The sequence below is a fragment of the Somniosus microcephalus genome, chromosome 32 (genome assembly GCF_052327205.1).
Source record: "Somniosus microcephalus isolate GS21.2 chromosome 32, FLI_Smic_1.0, whole genome shotgun sequence".
Taxonomy (NCBI): domain Eukaryota; kingdom Metazoa; phylum Chordata; class Chondrichthyes; order Squaliformes; family Somniosidae; genus Somniosus; species Somniosus microcephalus.
Window position 1 is genome coordinate 16560666 of NC_141018.1, and position 17833 is coordinate 16578498.

Genomic DNA, 17833 nt, shown 5'->3' on the forward strand with positions numbered 1-17833 from the left:
GTGCAGACCACAGCAGACTGAATATTGTTACGCAAGAGGTTTTCCAGCAGAGTTCCTCAACTCTAAAGAACTGCCTTCTTTTAGCCAAACATAACATATTGTCAGTGATGGTGCCGAGGCCTGGAGTAAGAAAGCAGTGGGCCTTGTCCAGCGGTGGTGGGTGATAATAAACCATGAACCCATAACGTACTGTAGTATTACCTCTAGATCTGATGATCTATATGAGTGTTTTACCTCTGACAGCACTGTTATGAATATCTCATTATTGCTCCATTATTCTTTCTCTATCATTCTCAGTGTGCTGCACACAATGTAAGGAAAAACAAAATAGTGTATGAAGGATTCCTCTGTGCAAAGAATGAAGATCCTTGGCTTTATAAATAGAGTACAAAAACAAGGAAGTTATGCTAAGCCTTTATAAATCACTGGTTAGGCCTCAGTTAGAGTCTTGTGTCCAATTCTGGGCACCACACTTTAGGAAGGATGTCAAGGCCTTGGAGAGGGTGCAGAGGAGGTTTACTAGAATGATACCAAGGATGAGGGACCTAAGTTATGTGGAGAGACGGGAGAAGCTGGGATTGTTCTCTTGAGAGCAGAGAAGGTTAAGGGGAGATTTAATGGAAGTGTTCAAAGTTGAGGGCTTTTGATAGAATAAATAAGAAAAAACTGTTTCCACCAGCAGGAGACTCGGTAACTACAGGACACGGCTTTAATACAATTGGAAAAGGAGAGATGAGGAGAATTTTTTTTTACTCAGCGAGTTTTTATAATCTGGAATGCCGCTGCCTGAAAGACTGGTGGACGCAAATTCAATAGTGACTTTTGAAAAGGGAGTTGGATATATACTTGAAAAGGAAAAATTTGCAGGGCTATGGGGGAAGAGCAGGGGAGTGGGACTAATTGGAGAGCTCTTTCAAAGAGCCGGCACAGGCACGATGGGCCGAATACTGTGCTGTATGCTTCTATGACTTATTTAGTGCTCTACCTGTAAGTTGTTTTGAGCTGCTAACAATTAATTGATCAGATTAGCTGTTCCCTGATTGACTACTTTTTCCTGCAGCAGCTGGGCTGTTGTGGAAGGTAAGACAGTATAAAGGTGCACTTATTAGCGGGAGATTAGTCTTGAGCAGTGAGAGCAGTGAAGTGTGGAGAGTGTGCAATTGGACCTCGGCAGGAGTTCAGCCCAGAGCTGCAGTCGGCCTCAGGTTATACTTGAGTGGCTTAAGTTGTTGTGTTTGATTTTGTTAAACTTTAAGGGGGAGAAATTCGGTTGTTAGCGCCACCGATTAACGCCTAAAGAGGCCGAGAAGTGGGGCGCTAGCCAATTTCTGGGCAGGCGCAAGGCGCCTCGCCCCATATTGAGCATGCATTTTGATGTGCCTCAATAAATCCGAGGCTCGATGTTAGCGAAACAAAACAAGGCTTTTATTGACTTAGAAGGTAACACACAGGAGAGAGGTATCTTCCATCCAGAGCTCTGCCGTACTGGATGTGCTGCAGGCTGGGCCAGCTTACATAGGGGCCAGGTATGGGCGGAGCCCTACACATAGTACAATACAATGGTGAGGAAACGGAACAGAGGTAAGGGAAATGAAACTGAAACCAACCACAGTCACAGGCAGTGATGAATGGAATATTTCATCACACATTTAGCGCCGGCGCTAAATCTTAGCGCCCGCTCATGGGCACAGGCTGATTATGATGTCATTTGAGTGTGCAACGCCTTTTGGGCGCCCCGGACCGGAAATTCAGTGGCACCCCCCTTCATAGCGCCTGGTGCTAATAGTGACAGCTTACCTGGGCCTTACCAAGTCGCTCTCGGGCTGATGGAGCGTTATTTAAAGGGGACTGGTGTGGTTTAAAAGCGGCAGCCATTTTTGGAGCACTACTTCCTCGAGAGCTACAAAGAGTTGCTGAGCTGCACACTGAGAGCCATTTGACCACTGAGCCAGCGCAGGCAGACGATCTTCAGCCTTCTGACCATCACCTTGCTGTTGGTGAGCATTGACAACGGGGAACCTTCCTGTGGGCACTTATTATGGGGGCTGCATTGGAGGGGAACGTCCTGCTGCTGAATCATCTGGAAAGGGCACTGAGACGCTGGGAGAGGGGGGCAGGCATGGCCAGACAGGGGAGGGCCAACAGACGTCGCCACAGCAGACCTTACGCTGGCAGGGTTTTCCGACAGCAGTTTTCCTACATGAACATGCCGGAGGAGCAGTGTGTCAGAAGGCTGCGATTTAGAAAGGAGGTGGTGACTGAGCTGTACCAGCTGCTTCAGCCAGATCTGCAGCCTCAAATAAGGTGCAGGACATCTCTGTCGGCGGCTGAGAAGATGCCTGCTGGCCTGAACTTCTACGCGAGCGGCTCTTCTCAGGCTGCGCGTCAGAGGCTGATCAGAAGTAGCTTCTAGGCCCCTCTCATGGAATGCTTGCTGCCATTCCAAGAAGAGGAATGGAGCTGGTCTGATACCCCCAAGCCTGTGAAGGGCAAGATGCATGTAAATAGCAGGCATGGCCATTGTAAATGAAGAAAGTGTTTCATTACACAAAATGTGGTTCCTTCAAACATGAGAAAGCTATGGCAACAGAAAGCAAAACGAATACACTGACACATAACTGCCTCTCACACCCGGGAGACTGTCCAAAACATAAATCACATTCCGACCATCTTCCTTGGCCTTGATTCCACTGCGCCAACCAAAGCATCCAATGCCCCATCAGTGAGGCGCTCCGCCCTCTGCCTCACCCTTTCCATGTCTTGCTAGGCTGGTGCGCCACAGGTAGGCTCCCACCGCTTTGAAGGCCTAAAAGGCAGTGAGTGTGTCTGGTGATGCCAGTTGACCTGCCCCTTTAAGAGCTGGCTGGCGCCAGTGTGTCTCAGGGAAAGTGATTATTGGCAGCACCTTTGCTGCGCCCCGCCGCCGCGAAATTGGGTTGCACCGCCGGGTTAGCGCCTTAAGAGTAGCGTGCAGTGCCTGATTTAGCGCCGCAATCACCTTTAGGGGCGCTGCAACCCAATATCGCGCTAGGTGGCACTAAATTGTGCCTGGCGCTAAACTTTGCGCATCGCCAGGACTAGCGCCCCAAACGCGGCTATACCAAATTTCTAGGCCTAAGAGTTTAATCACGGGGTACAGCTGAAGCACGTGACATGTGGTACCTGCACGATGTAGGAGGTCCCCGAGATGCTTCATGCGTCTGGGATAACCACAAAGCGTCTCTGACTGCTTGCGTTGAGGCTGAAGGTTTCTGAGCTTGAGGAGCAGTTGGAGGCTGAAGAGTTGCTGGATTGGATGTTCCAGGAGGAGGTCATCCCGCAAGACAGACTGAGTTAGTGAAGGAGGGAAGTGGGTGACCATCCCTTGGGATAGGAAGAGGCAGTGCAGGGATCTCCCGAGAGAGTTGAATTAATAAAATGAACAGCAGTAACATACCTGTGATAACCAGAAGAAGGGAACCATAAACAAATCAATAGCCCATAGATCAAGTGGTGGCCAAACTGGAGGATGTAGAATACATAAACGCAATAGCTTCCAGTAGCACCCCGCTTCCCTCTTGGGGCGCTACCAGTGAATTTCGGGCACTGGGGCGCAAACTTTTCCAAGAACCCCCTCCAAGTTTTTTTTTTATTCGTTCATGGGATGTGGGCATCACTGGCAATGCCAGCATTTATTGCCCATCACTAATTGCCCGTGAGAAGGTGGTGGTGAACCGCCTTCTTGAACCGCTGCAGTCCGTGTGGTGAAGGTACTCCCACAGTGCTGTTAGTGAGGGAGTTCCAGGATTTTGACCCAGCGACGATGAAGGATCGGCTGATATACTTCTAAGTCAGGATGATTTGTGACTTGGAGGGGAACTTGGAGGTGATGGTGTTCCCCATGCGCCTGCTGCCCTTGTCCTTCTAGGTGGAAGAGGTCGCGGGTTTGGGAGGTGCTGCCGAAGAAGCCTTGGCGAGTTGCTGCAGTGCATCTTGTAGATGGTACACATTGCAGCCACGGTACGCTGGTGGTGAAGGGAGTGAATGTTTAAGGTGGCGGATAGGGTGCCAATCAAGCGGGCTGCTTTGTCCTGGATGGTGCCGAGCTTCTTGAGAGTTGTTGCAGCTGCACTCATCCAGGCAAGTGGAGAGAATTCCATTACACTCCTTACTTGTGCCTTGTAGATGGTGGAAAGGCTTTGGGGAGTCAGGAGGTGAGACACTCACCGCAGAATACCTAGTCTCTGACCTGCTCTTGTTGCCACAGTATTTATGTGGCTGATCCAGTTAAGTTTCTGGTCAATGGTGACCCCCAGGATGTTAATGATTGGGGATTCGGTGATGGTAATACTGTTGAATGTCAAGGGGCGGTGGTTAGACGCTCCCTTGTTGGAGATGGTCATTTGTGGCACTTGACACTTGTGTGGCGCAAATGTTACCTGCCACTTATCAGCCCAAGCCTGAACGACGTCCAGGTCTTGTTGCATATGGGCATGGACTGCTTCATTATCTGAGGAGTTGTGAATGACGCTGAACACTGCAGTCATCAGCGAACATCCCCATTTTTGACCTTATGTTGAAGGGAAGGTCATTGATGAAGCAGCTGAAGATGGTTGGGCCTAGGCCACTGCCCTGAGGAACTCCTGCAGCGATGTCCTGGAGCTGTGATGGTTGACCTTCAACCACCACAACCATCTTCCTTTGTGCTAGGTATGACCCCATTGACCATCCTGACTTGGAAATGTATTGCTGCTGGGTCAAAATCCAGGAACTCCCTCCCTAACAGCACTGTGGGAGTACCTTCAACACAAGGGCCTAGAAATTCAGTGCCCTTAGCACCGATTTTGCGGCGCTAGAGGGCCTAGCGCTGCAATTGGCGCCGCTTCCTAAATTGCCTGGGGCCCTTCCGCGGCGGTAGACCGGTAGCGCTGCGCCGGCACCGATGACGTCATCGGTGCGCGCAGCGTCCCGGTTGCCGTGGTAACCCGGCCCCAAGCTGAAATTCAGTTGCGGCCGCCTCGCCAGTGGCAGCCGCAACTAAGACTCCGGCAAACGAGTGTTGCCGGAGTCTGCGCCGGCGCTTTAAGGAGGCGCGGCGGCCGGCCGCTTTCCCGCCGGCCGCCTGCCCGCAGCTCCCTCCCCGGACTTCTCCCCCCCGCCCCCCCGGAACAGATGCAAGCCCGGCACTTGTCCGAGGTGCCGGGCTCATTTTTGCAGAGATTTGCGCGGGCCGCGGCCGGGTGCAGGCAGCTCCTCCTTAATGGAAGGAGGAGGCCTGCACTTCCCGAGCCTGCCGCACCGCAGCGGGCGCCGCAGCGCCGGAATAGCGCCGCAATGCGGCGCGTTGCGCCAGTTTTCAGGCGCTAAAACCCTTCAGTAGCGCCGGCAGCCATTTGGGCGCGGCGCTACTGAATTTTTGGCGCGCGCAAAGGGACTTAGCGCCGGCGCTAACTTCCGGCGCTAAAGCCCTGGCGCAGCGCAAACTCAATTTCTAGGCCAAGGAATGCAGCGGTTCAAGAATGCGGCTCACCACCATCTTCTCAAGGGCAATTAGGGATGGGCAATTAATGCTGACCTTGCCAGCGACGCCCACATCCCATGAATGAATTGAAAAAATATAGTACAAGAGTAAAAAGATAAAAATAACTGTGCGCAAGTCAGTGGTTAGGTCACAGATAGAGTAGTTCTGGACAACCCATTCTAGAAAGGACATTAAAGCCATAGAAAGTATACAGCGTAGATTCATTGGAATGATACCAGGGTTGGGAAACCATAGTTATGAGGAGGGACTTGCGACACTGGGACAGGTATGACTGGAAAAGAGCAGCCTAAGAGGAGATTTAATTGCAGGGTTTTAAAATTATTAAGGCCTAGAAATTCAGTCTGGACACTTTTGGGGCGCTAAAGTCGGGCGTTCGCTAAAGTTAGCGCGCGCCGGAAAGTGTAGGCCACTTCGCCGAAATTCAGTAGATTTGGCCAAGAGTTTGGGCGAGCGCTGAAACTGGCGTTGCAATGCTATCTTCAGGCGCTAAGCCGGAGATGCGGCCTGATAACGCCGAGGCCGGGCGCAGCGCAGGTGCGGGCATGTTTTGATTGACAGCAGACACCCTGATGCCGGCCAGCTCTTAAAGGGGGAAGGGTCGACTTTGACTGCTGCCACGCCCTGCATAGTGGAGCCCTGCAGCTAGGCCTCAACACTGCTGGTGGGCCAAAATAGCGCCTGAAGCCATGGAGAGGGCCCGTGAACGAGCGCAGTGCTTCTCAGAGCATGCTCTGAGGGTGCTGGTTGATGGTGTGGAAAACAAAAGAGAGATCTTGTGCCCGGACAGTGGCAAGAAGGCTCCCAGGAGGCAGTACAGGAAAGCCTGGAAGAAAATCGCCCGCAGGGTGTCATCCACCTGCGATGTCCCCAGGAGTGCGGACCAATGCCGGAAGAAGTACAACGACCTCACTCGGTTGGTGAAGGTGAGTACCCTGTCCAGTGTCCTCCTCATCCTTGCATGTGCACCTCACATTATGGGCAAAGGGACCTCAAAGGCCTAATGGGCAGCCCTCCTCCCGCAGCTATGGCACTGGCATGATCATCAATAGCACTTTCTGCACTTAACACACTGGCCAAGCTATTCGACCATGGGAGGCAGTGCACACAGCAACAGGGCACCACACTGGCCAAGCTATTCCACCATGGGAGGCAGTGCACACAGCAACAGGGCACCACACTGTACTTACAGGCCGTCCTTTCTCTTGCAGGCCAAGCTGGCGCGGAATTTGAGGAGCCAGTCTGTCACCGGTGGAGGCCGTCCCGAGTACCAGGCGCTCAGTGAGCTGGAGGAGAGCGTGGCTCGACTCATGCGTGGCCGGGTGACTGGCCCTGTTGCCATCGGAGATGCGGACCCTGTACTGGGACCCACTGGTAAGGACATGACCGGTTGGACCTCTCTCGTTGCCCTTGCGCTTCAGATCTACATCCTTTCCCACTGTCCGACAAATGCGCATAATGCCACCACTCAGGCCTCCCTCGCTGACGCCCTGTCCTCACTCTAAAGCTACTCTTGTGCCTTCCTGCTTTCAGCTGGTGAGGAGGAGGTGGTCCCTCAAGCTCAGAGTGCCAGGCCCTTGGAGGAGGAGGACGACGAGGACCAGGAGGAAGGCGGCACATCGGGGGAACACTCATCCGCGCCGGGGATGGCAATGGAGGGGAGACGTCTGGCCTGCAGGAGAGCCAGGGGGAAGTGTTGCAGGGGAGGGCAGTTCCTGGGCCCAGTGGTGTTGATGCACGCGGGAAGGGTCGGGCAGCACGGCGGCCTTCTCCCCAGAGGGGGGAGGTGTTGCAGGGGAGGGCAGTTCCTGGGCCCAGTGGGGTCGACGCACGCGGGAAGGGTCGGGCAGCTCGGCGGCCTTCTCCCCAGAGGGAGAGTCCGCCCTCCAGTCCGGAGACGGTCCTCGCCCAGGAGGTGCGCCTCCTCGATGAGATGTCGGCGGCGTCGGAGCGGCGCCACCAGGAGTTCATGGGGGTTGTGCAACAGATGCCTCAGGCCATTGAGTCCCTGGCTCATAGTGTGGTCGTTTTCGGCGAATCACAGGCCAGGGGGGTCGAACAACTCGCGGCAGCGCACGACAGGGGTGTCCAGCAACTCACGGCAGCGCAGGACGCGAGTCGCGAGTACATGAGTGGTGCCGTCCAGACACTGGCAGAGCTGATGCGGGCACATACCAGGGCAGTTCGGGCACTCACTTCTGCCACACTCGCTGTGGCGCGGAAGCATCGCCAGGGCACCCGCCGCCCTGCTGCAGCACAGCGGTCTGGCCTCCACCAGCTTGCTGCGCTTGCTGCACTGCCAGCCCGGCCGAGTGCCAGTGTCTCTGGCGAACAGCGCGCGCCTGCCATCAGCCAGCTTGCCCCCATTGGTGCAGCCGACACTGCCACTCCCCCAGCCAAGGTGCGACGAGCTGCTGCTGAGACTGATGCTGGCCAGCCACAGCTGCAGCAGTCACCAGCCGGCCCCTCCCGGGCCGGGCCTCGTCTAGGCCGACCCCCAAGGGCATCTGCCGACACGCATTGTCGCCCTCATGAGCCTTCCCCCAGCCTTGCCACAGCCACAGGGCCCAGGTTGAGGCGGAGCAGCAGGTCGGGCAGGGGCCGGAGAAGCCTGTCTAAGGACTCGCCCTCTCGGCACACCCAGTAGAGTGTGGTGATAGCGGTTTTTTTTATATGGGGGGGCTTGTGTTCTGGGGGGGGATTATTTTGGTAAGGCCGAAGATCAAGGCATTTTTTGTTTTTATGGGGGTGTTTGTGTTGTGGAGGGGGGGGGCTTATTTTTGTAAGGCCGATGATGAAGGCCATTTGGATGGGCAAGTTTTGTTAGTCCTCCCCAGGTTTTGGGAGTGACAGATGTTTTTGACTGTTTTTTGGGGGTCTTGTCTGTTTTTCTGTTTCATGTGGGAAGGGCCCTGAGTTTGTGAAATAAAGCTTTTTATTTATTCAGCATGTCCAGGTGTCATGTTTCAAGTGGTTGTTGCGTTAACCGGCTGAGGGCTTGCGGAGCGGCTGCCTTCAGGTGCGTTCATTGCCACAGGCCATTCCCTGACAGGGGGCCTAGAAGTGTCGTTCAATAAGCCGCCGGCGGACGGCCCTTGGACCTTGTGGCTCCCTCCTGGGCTGGTACTCCTCCTCCTCCTCCTCCTCCTCCTCATGGTCCTCCTGCTCGTCCTCCTGAGGTGGTGGTGCAATGTCAGGTGGCAGTGCCCGAGTCCTGCGGATAGCCAGGTTGTGCAGCATGCAGCACACGACGACGAACTGGGAGACTCTATCCGGCGAATACTGTAGAGATCCGCCGGAACGATCCAGGCAGCGGAACCGTTGCTTCAGGACACCTATCGTTTGCTCTATGATGTTCCTTGTGGCTTGATGGCTTTCGTTGTATGCCTCCTCCGCTGGGGTCCTGGGCACGCGGAGCGGGGTCATGAGCCATGTACACAAAGGGTAGCCCTTGTCCCCGATAAGCCATCCCCTTGGTGGAGGCTGTGCCTCGAACATGTCAGCCACAGTAGTCTGGCGCAGGATAAATGCATCGTGGCTGCTTCCTGGAAAGCGGGCATTGACAGCTAGGATGCGCTGCCTGTGGTCACACACCAGCTGTACATTGAGGGAATGGTAGCCCTTCCGGTTGCGGTAATCCTCGGCATTGTCGATAGGTGCCCGCATAGCCACATGCGTGCAGTCAATGGCGCCCTGCACCATGGGGAAGCCCGCGATCCTGCCAAATCCGACTGCACGCTGCTCCTGCCTCTGTAGGGTCATGGGGAAGGAGATGAATTGGTGTCTCCTCGCGAAAAGTGCATCGGTGACCTGCCGGATGCAGCGATGCGCGGCGAACTGGGAGATGTTCGCTATGTCCCCTGCAGCGGCTTGGAAGGAGCCGCTTGCATAAAAGTTCAGAGCCACTGTGACCTTCACTTCCACCGAGAGAGACGTCCTGCACATCAGCTGTGGACGCAGATCTCTGTGAAGCAGCTGGCAGATCTCTGCAACCACCTCCCTTCTGAAGCGCAGCCTCTTAACACAATGCGCCGCAGTCATGGTGAGATAGGACACCTGCTGCCGGTATTGCCTGAGTGGGTAAGGCCTACGTTGCCGACGCCTGATGGCCCCTCTGCGTCTAGGCATGGCTGGCCCTCTCTCACAGCGTCTGCGAGCCCTTCGCACATAATGCTGCAACTGAGGGTTGGACCCCCATACAGCCCCCATAATAAAGTTGCAAACAGTGAAATCACAATGATTCAAATGTCAAAGCTCTGGCCAGAAGCCAAAAATACCTCTCCTATGTTGTCCCAAATCAGTAAGCTCTGTCCCTTGGTCTCTGTCCAGAAATCCAAAGCAGTAAAGTCATTGCAGCAAAATGGCTGGGCTTTATAGGTCAGTGTAAGTGCCCTTTAATTAGCGCTCCCCGAGGCCCACAGGGCCACTGTTGCGTCCCACTTCACAGTTCTTAACAGCGCCACGCCCACATTGGGCGGGCGCCACTGAATTTCCGGTTTGGGGCGCACAAACAGCGTTGCACGACGAAATGACGTCATAAGCTGCGCGCGCAGCTGAGCGGGCGCAAACACTTTGCGCCGGCGCTAAATGTCAACTGAATTTGGGCGTAGGCGCAGATCGGTCTGCGCCCGGGCGCTAAGTGCCTAGCGCTGGAAATATACCCCTCTTATGGCGTTAACGGCTGGCGAACGCAACTGAATTTCTAGGCCTAAGTGTTTTAAATGTTTTGTTAGGGTGTGTAAGGAAATATTATTTCTTCTGGTTGGGGAGTCATTAATGAGTAGTCACTAAGGGAACAAGGAGAGAAGTTAAGAGAAATATCTTTATGCAGTGGAATGGAACCATTGGCAGGGAATGTAATTTGTGGCCCCCCTCTACGAATTCCACACCCTCGCAACCAATCTCATCGTCCTCCCTGACCACTGCCTCAGGTTGAACAGAGTGTTCAAAACATAGAAACATAGAAGACAGGAGCAGGAGTAGGCCATTCGGCCCCTCGAGCCTGCTCCGCCATTTCATGAGACCATGGCTGATCATCCAACTTCAGTACCCTGTCCCTGCCTTCTCTCCATATCCCTTGATCCCTTTAGCCTTAAGAAATATATCTAACTCCTTCTTGAATATATTTAATAAGTTGACCTCAACTGCCTACTGTGGTAGAGAATTCCACAGGTTCACCACTCTCTGGGTGAAGAAATTCCTCCTCATCTCAGTCCAGGTCTCGTTGCACTTCCCCTTTTCCCAATCTATTGCCGTTCAGAAAATAATCTGTCTTCCTGTTTTTGTCACCAAAGTGGATAACCTCACATTTATCCACATTATATTGCATCTGCCATGCACCCAATCTGTCCAAATCATACTGGAGTTTCTCTGCATCCTCCTCACAGCACACACACCCACCCAGCTTTGTGTCGTCTGCAAACTTGGAGATATTACATTTAGTTCCCTCGTCTAGATCATTAATATATATTGTGAATAGCTGGGGTCCTAGCACCGATCCCTGCGGTACCCCACTAGTCACTGCCTGCCACTCGGAAAAAGACCCGTTTTTTCCAACTCTTTGCTTCCCGTCTGCCAACCAGTTCTCTATCCAAGTCAGTACCTTACCCCCAATCCCATGTGCTTTAACTTTGCATGCCAATCTCTTATGCGGGACCTTATCGAAAGCCTTCTGAAAGTCCAAATACACCACATCCACTGGTTCTCCCTTATCTATTCTACCAGTTACATCCTCAAAAAGTTCCAGTAGATTAGTCAAGCAGGATTTACCTTTTGTAAATCCATGTTGACTTTGTCCGATCCTGTCACTGTTTTCCAAGTGCTCTGCTATTACATTTTTTACAATGGACTCTAGCATTTTCCCCACTACCGATGTCAGGCTTCTATAATTCCCTGTTTTCTTTCTACCACCTTTTTTGAATAGTGGGGTTACATTAGCTACCCTCCAATCCATGGGAACTGTTCCAGAGTCTATAGAATTTTGGAAGATGACCAGCAATGCATCTACTATTTCTAGGACCACTTCCTTAAGTACCCTAGGATGTAGATTATCAGGCCCTGGGGATTTATTGGCCTTCAATGCCGTCAATTTCCCTAACACCATTTCCCTACAAATACTGATTTCATTCAATTCCTCCCTCTCATTTGACCCTATTTTTCCCGACATCTCTGGGAGGTTATTTGTGTCCTCCTTTGTGAAGACAGAACCAAAGTATGTATTAAATTGGTCTGCCATTTCTTTGTTCCCCATTATAAATTCCCCTGATTCTGACTGCAAAGGACCTATGCTTGGCTTCACCAATCTTTTTCTCTTCACATATCTATAGAAGCTTTTACAGTCAGTTTTTATGTTCCCTGCAGGCTTACTCGCATACTCTATTTTCTCCCTCTTAATTAATCCCTTTGTCCTCCTTTGCTGAATCCTAAACTGCTCCCAATCCTCAGGTTTGCTGCTTTTTCTGGCCAATTTATATGTCCTCTCCTTGGATCTTATGCTATCCCTAATTTCCCTTGTTAGCCACAGTTGAGTCACTTTTTTTGTTTTATTTTTATGCCAAACAGGGATGAACAAATTCTGTAGTTCATCCATGCGATCTTTAAATGTTTGCCATTGCCTATCCACTGTCAACCCTTTAAGTAACGTTCTCCAATCCATCCTAGCCAACTCGCGCCTCATACCATCGTAGTTTCCTTTATTTAAATTCAGGACCCTAGTCTCTGAGTCAACTACTTCACTCTCCATCTTAATGAAGAATTCTATCATATTATGATCGCTCCTCCCCAAGGGGCGTCGCACAATAACATTGCTAATTAATCCTTTCTCATTACATAATACCCAGTCTAAGATGGCCTGATCTCTAGTTGGTTCCTCGACATATTGGTCCAGGAAACCATCCCATATACACTCTAGGAATCCCTCCTCCAAAGTATTGTTACTAATTTGGTTAGCCCCATCTATATGTAGATTAAAGTCACCCATGATAACTGCTGTGCCCTGATGCACTATCAATTACTCATAAAAGACGGAGAGTTAGGAAAGTAACTAAAGGCTTTTATTAGCAAAGAACAGAGCATGCCTCTCGTGGTTGACTGGGTTCCAAGAAGGCAGGGGGCTGCAGGGCAATCACCTTTGTACCTGGGCCTGTGGGTGGAGCCAGGGGCGGAGCCAGCAGAGACATGCTGAGGCATGCATAGGTACAACAGTGTGCAACAACAACAACAACAGTGAACAACAATAACAGTGGTTTACCAAATTCACCCCTTGTTTAAAATTGAGTCTGGCGGGGTGAAGTGTACTAAAGGTTCGTGTAAGTGAGTCTGTCAGGTGGCCTTGTATGCCGTCCTGATCGTCGTGGTGGCGGCGGTGATGGTGCAGCATCCAACGTTGAATCTGGCGTCTCATTGAGTGGTTGGGTGGTCAATGATGGGTCCTGGGGCTGCGGCATGCCGTCTAGCGGGGTTGGGTTGTGGGTAGTGGTGGATGGCAATGGTAGTGTTTCAGGGGCACCCAAAGGTGCGAGATCTCGTGTGGGGGCTGTGTCCTCCCGCCCGTCCGGGTACACTACGTAAGCGTACTGGGGGTAGGCGTGGGTAGTGGTGGGTGGCGAGGGAGGTGTTTCGGGAGCACCCGAAGGTGCGAGGTCTCGTATGGAGACTGTGTCCTCCCGCCCGTCCGGGTACACCACGTAAGCATACTGAGGGTTGGCATGGAGGAGGCTCACCCTCTCGACCAGGGGGTCCGTCTTATGGGACCTCACGTGCTTCCGCAGTAGGACAGGTCCTGGAGAAGTCAGCCATGTCGGTAACGAGATCCCCGATGTGGACTTCCTGAGGAAGGAGAACATTCTCTCGTGAGGGGTAGCATTGGTGGCTGTACAGAGCAGTGACCGAATGGAATGGAGCGCCGCAGGGAGGACTTCCTGCCAGCGAGAGGTCGGAAGGCCCTTAGATTTCAAGTTTAAAAGGACTGCCTTCCAGACCGTCGCATTCTCCCTTTCCACCTGGCCATTCCCCCGGGGGTTGTAGCTGGTGGTCCTGCTTGTAGCGATACCTCTCGAGAGCAGGTACTGCCGGAGTTCGTCGCTCATAAAGGATGAGCCCCTGTCGCTATGAATATAGCTAGGGAAACCGAACAAGGCGAAGAGGTCATTCAGACATTTAATGACCGTGGTACTGGTCATGTCTGAGCAAGGGATGGCAAACGGGAAACGGGAGTACTCATCAATTATGTTGAGGAAGTACACATTGCGGTCGGAGGAGGGGAGGGGCCCTTTAAAATCGACGCTCAGCCATTCAAAGGGGCGCGTGGCTTTGATCAGGCTTGCTCTGTCTGGCCTATAAAAATGCGGTTTGCACTCGGCACAGATTTGGCAGTTCCTGGTCATGGTCCTGACCTCCTCGATGGAGTAGGGCAGGTTACGGGATTTGATGAAGTGAAAAAACCTGGTGACCCCTGGGTGGCAGAGGTCATTGTGGAGGGTCTTCAGTCTATCAACCTGCGCGTTGGCGCATGTACCACGTGATAGGGCATCTGGGGGCTCATTGAGTTTCCCGGGCCGGTACAAGATATCGTAATTGTAGGTGGAGAGTTCGATTCTCCACCTCAAGATCTTGTCGTTCTTGATTTTGCCCCTCTGCTTATTATTAAACATAAAAGCTACTGAACGCTGGTCAGTGAGCAGGGTAAATCGTTTTCCGGCCAGGTAATGCCTCCAATGTCGCACAGCTTCCACAATGGCCTGGGCCTCCTTTTCGACAGAGGAGTGTCGAATCTTGGGGCCCTGGAGGGTCCTTGAGAAAAAGGCCACGGGTCTCCCCGCCTGGTTAAGGGTTGCAGCTAGGGCAAAGTCGGATGCGTCGCTCTCCACTTGGAAAGGGATGGACTCATCCACTGCGTGCATTGTGGCCTTCGCAATATCTCCTTTGATGAGAGTGAAGGTTGCACAGGCCTCTGCTGTCAGGGGGAAGGAGGTGGACTTGATGAGGGGTCTGGCTTTGTCCGCATAGTTGGGCACCCACTGAGCATAGTACGAGAAAAACCCTAGGCATCTCTTCAGTGCTTTTTGGCAGTGGGGGAGCTCCATAAGGGGGCGCATCCTGTCGGGGTCGGGGCCGATGACTCCGTTCTCCACTACACAGCCAAGAATGGCAAGGGGCTTGGTACGAAACATACATTTGTCCTTGTTGTATGTTAGGTTCAGCCGCTGGGCCGTACGGAGGAATTTCTCTAGATTAACATCATGGTCCTGCTGGTCACGGCTGCAGATGGTGACGTTGTCTAGATAGGGGAAAGTGGCCTGGAGCGCGTTCTGGTCAACCATCCGGTCCATCTCCCGTTGGAAGACTGAAACCCCGTTGGTGACGCTGAAGGGAACTCTGAGGAAGTGGTAGAGACGACCGTCAGCTTCAAAAGCTGTGTACTGGCGGTCCTCAGCCCTGATGGGGAGCTGGTGGTATGCCGACTTCAGATCAATCGTCGAGAACACCCGGTATTGTGCTATCTGATCGACCATGTCAGATATGCGGGGAAGTGGGTATGCATCTAGCTGGGTGTAGCGATTGATCGTCTGGCTGTAGTCAATAACTAGGCGCTGTTTTTCGCCAGTCTTCACTACCACCACTTGTGCTCGCCATGGGCTGGTGCTACTTTCAATAACCCCTTCCTTCAGGAGTCTTGCTACCTCGGATTTAATGAAGCTCCTATCCCCGGCACTGTAACGCCTGCTTTTGGTAGCGATGGGCTTACAGTCGCGGGTGAGGTTAGCGAACAAGGAGGGGGGGGGACTTTAAGGGTGGAGAGGCTGCAAATAGTGCGCGGCGGGCGATTTAAAAGCTGCTGGCTGCAGACTGTGAGTGGGGGGAGGGGTCCGTCGTACGCTAATGTGACACTCATAAGGTGGCACTGAAAATCCAACCCCAGTAGAACGGCAGCGCAAAGATGGGGCAGGACCAGGAGTTTAAAATTTTTGTATTCTGTGCCCCTTACTGAAAGGGTCACTACACAGTAGCCACCGACGTCCGCTGACTGGGCTTTGGAAGCCAAAGAGATCCGATGTCGCGTCGGCAGGACCGGGAGAGAGTAACTGCGCACCGTGTCGGGGTGGATAAAGCTTTCCGTGCTCCCGCTGTCAAAAAGGCAGGTAGTGGCGCGGCCATTTACCGTAATGTCCATCATGGACCTGGACAGTTGATGAGGGAGAGATTGGTCCAGCGTCACGGAGGCCAGCGTATGGTCGAGCGAGTCGATGTGGTCGTCAGATGAGGCGGTGGTTGAGTCCGGGTCCCCCGTGGTTGAAGTTGGAGACGTCCGAGATGGCGGACAAAATGGCGGCGCCCATGGTCCCGATCCCCACGCGGCTGGGGGAGCCCAAGATGGCAGACAAGATGGCTGCCCCCACGGTTCGCACGCGGCGCTCCTGGCGTTAGCGGTTTTACCTTTGCAGGCGCTGACATAGTGTCCTTTCTTCCCGCAGCCGGAGCAGGTAGCGTTTCTCGCCGGGCAGCGTGCTCTGGGGTGTTTTGCCTGGCCACAAAAATAACATTTCTGTGCCTTGGACATCGCAGCAGCAGTTGAAGGTGGCGGTCCCATGACCCAAGGTTGTGGCGTCCACGTTGCGGAGCGGTTAGGGGAGAAGGCGTCCATATTCCTGTGGGCCGCGTCGAGCGAGAGCGCGAGGGACACTGCCTTTCTCAGGTCCATTTCTCCCTTTTCCAACAGTCTCTGCCGGGAGTAGTCGGACCTTAGACCCGCAACGAAAGCATCTCGGATCAGTCCCTCCGTGTGTGCTGCGGCTGATACTTCTTTGCAATCGCAGTCTCGGCCGAGTATCCGTAGTGCCCGTAGGAAGGCCTCCACCAATTCCCCGGGCTGCTGTCTGCGGGATCTTAAGAGGTGCCTGGCATAGACCATATTTACCGGGCGTGCGTATTGCCCTTTTAGCAGATCGATAGCCGCCGCGTAGGTCGTCGCGTCCTGGATTATTGTATAAACTTGGTGGCTCACCTTTGAGGCCAGGATTTCCAACTTGTTTTCGTCCAGGGTCACAGTTGAGGCTTGCAGGTAGGCCTCGAAGCAACGCAGCCAATGCGCGAATTTGGTAGCCGAACCCGCTTCTTGGGGGTCTAGGTCCAGGCATGTTGGTCTGAGGGCTCGCAGCAGCTCCTGCTGCTCAGCGTTTGGTGCAGCAGCCTGCTGCTCAGCGTTTGTCGACATTTTGTTTTTGCTAATAAAATTGATGCGCTATCAATTACTCATAAAAGACGGAGAGTTAGGAGAGTAACTAAAGGCTTTTATTAGCAAAGAACAGAGCATGCCTCTCGTGGTTGACTGGGTTCCAAGAAGGCAGGGGGCTGCAGGGCAATCACCTTTGTACCTGGGCCTGTGGGTGGAGCCAGGGGCGGAGCCAGCAGAGACATGCTGAGGCATGCATAGGTACAACAGTGTGCAACAACAACAACAACAGTGAACAACAATAACAGTGGTTTACCACATGCCCTTATTGCACGCATCTCTAATTTCCCGTTTAATGCCATCCCCAAACTCAGCATTACTGTTTGGGGGTCTGTATACAACGCCCACTAATGTTTTCCGCCCCTTGGTATTTCTCAGCTCTACCCATACAGATTCCACATCATCAGAGCTAATATCCTTCCTTACTATTGTATTAATCTCCTCTTTAACCAGCAATGCTACCCCACCTCCTTTTCCTTTTTGCCTGTCCTTCCTGAATATTGAATACCCCTGGATGTTGAATTCCCAGCCTTGGTCACCCTGAAGCCATGTCTCTGTAATTCCAATTACATCATATCTGTTTACATCTATTTACGCAGCTAATTCATCCACCTTATTATGAATGCTCCTCGCATTAAGACACAAAGCCTTCAGGCTTGTTTTTTTAACACTCTTAGTCCTTTTAGAATTAGTATTTACTGTAGCCCTCTTTGATTTACACCCTTGATTTCTCTGCCTTCCACTTTTGCTTTTCTCCTTCCTGTCTTTTGTTTCTATCCTTGCTTTCCTTTCCTCTGTCTCCCTGCACAGGTTCCCAACCCCCTGCCCAACCCTCCCCAACAGCACTAGCAAACACGGTCCTGGTCCTGCCCAGGTGCAAACCGTCCAGTTTGTACTGGTCCCACCTCCCCCAGAACCGGTTCCAGTGTCCCAGGAATTTGAATCCCTCCTCCTTGCACCATTCCTCTAGCCACGTATTCATCTGAAATATCCTTCTATTTCTACTCTGACTAGCATGTGGCACTGGTAGCAATCCTGAGATTACTACCTTTGAGGTCCTATTTTTTAATTTACCTCCTAACTCC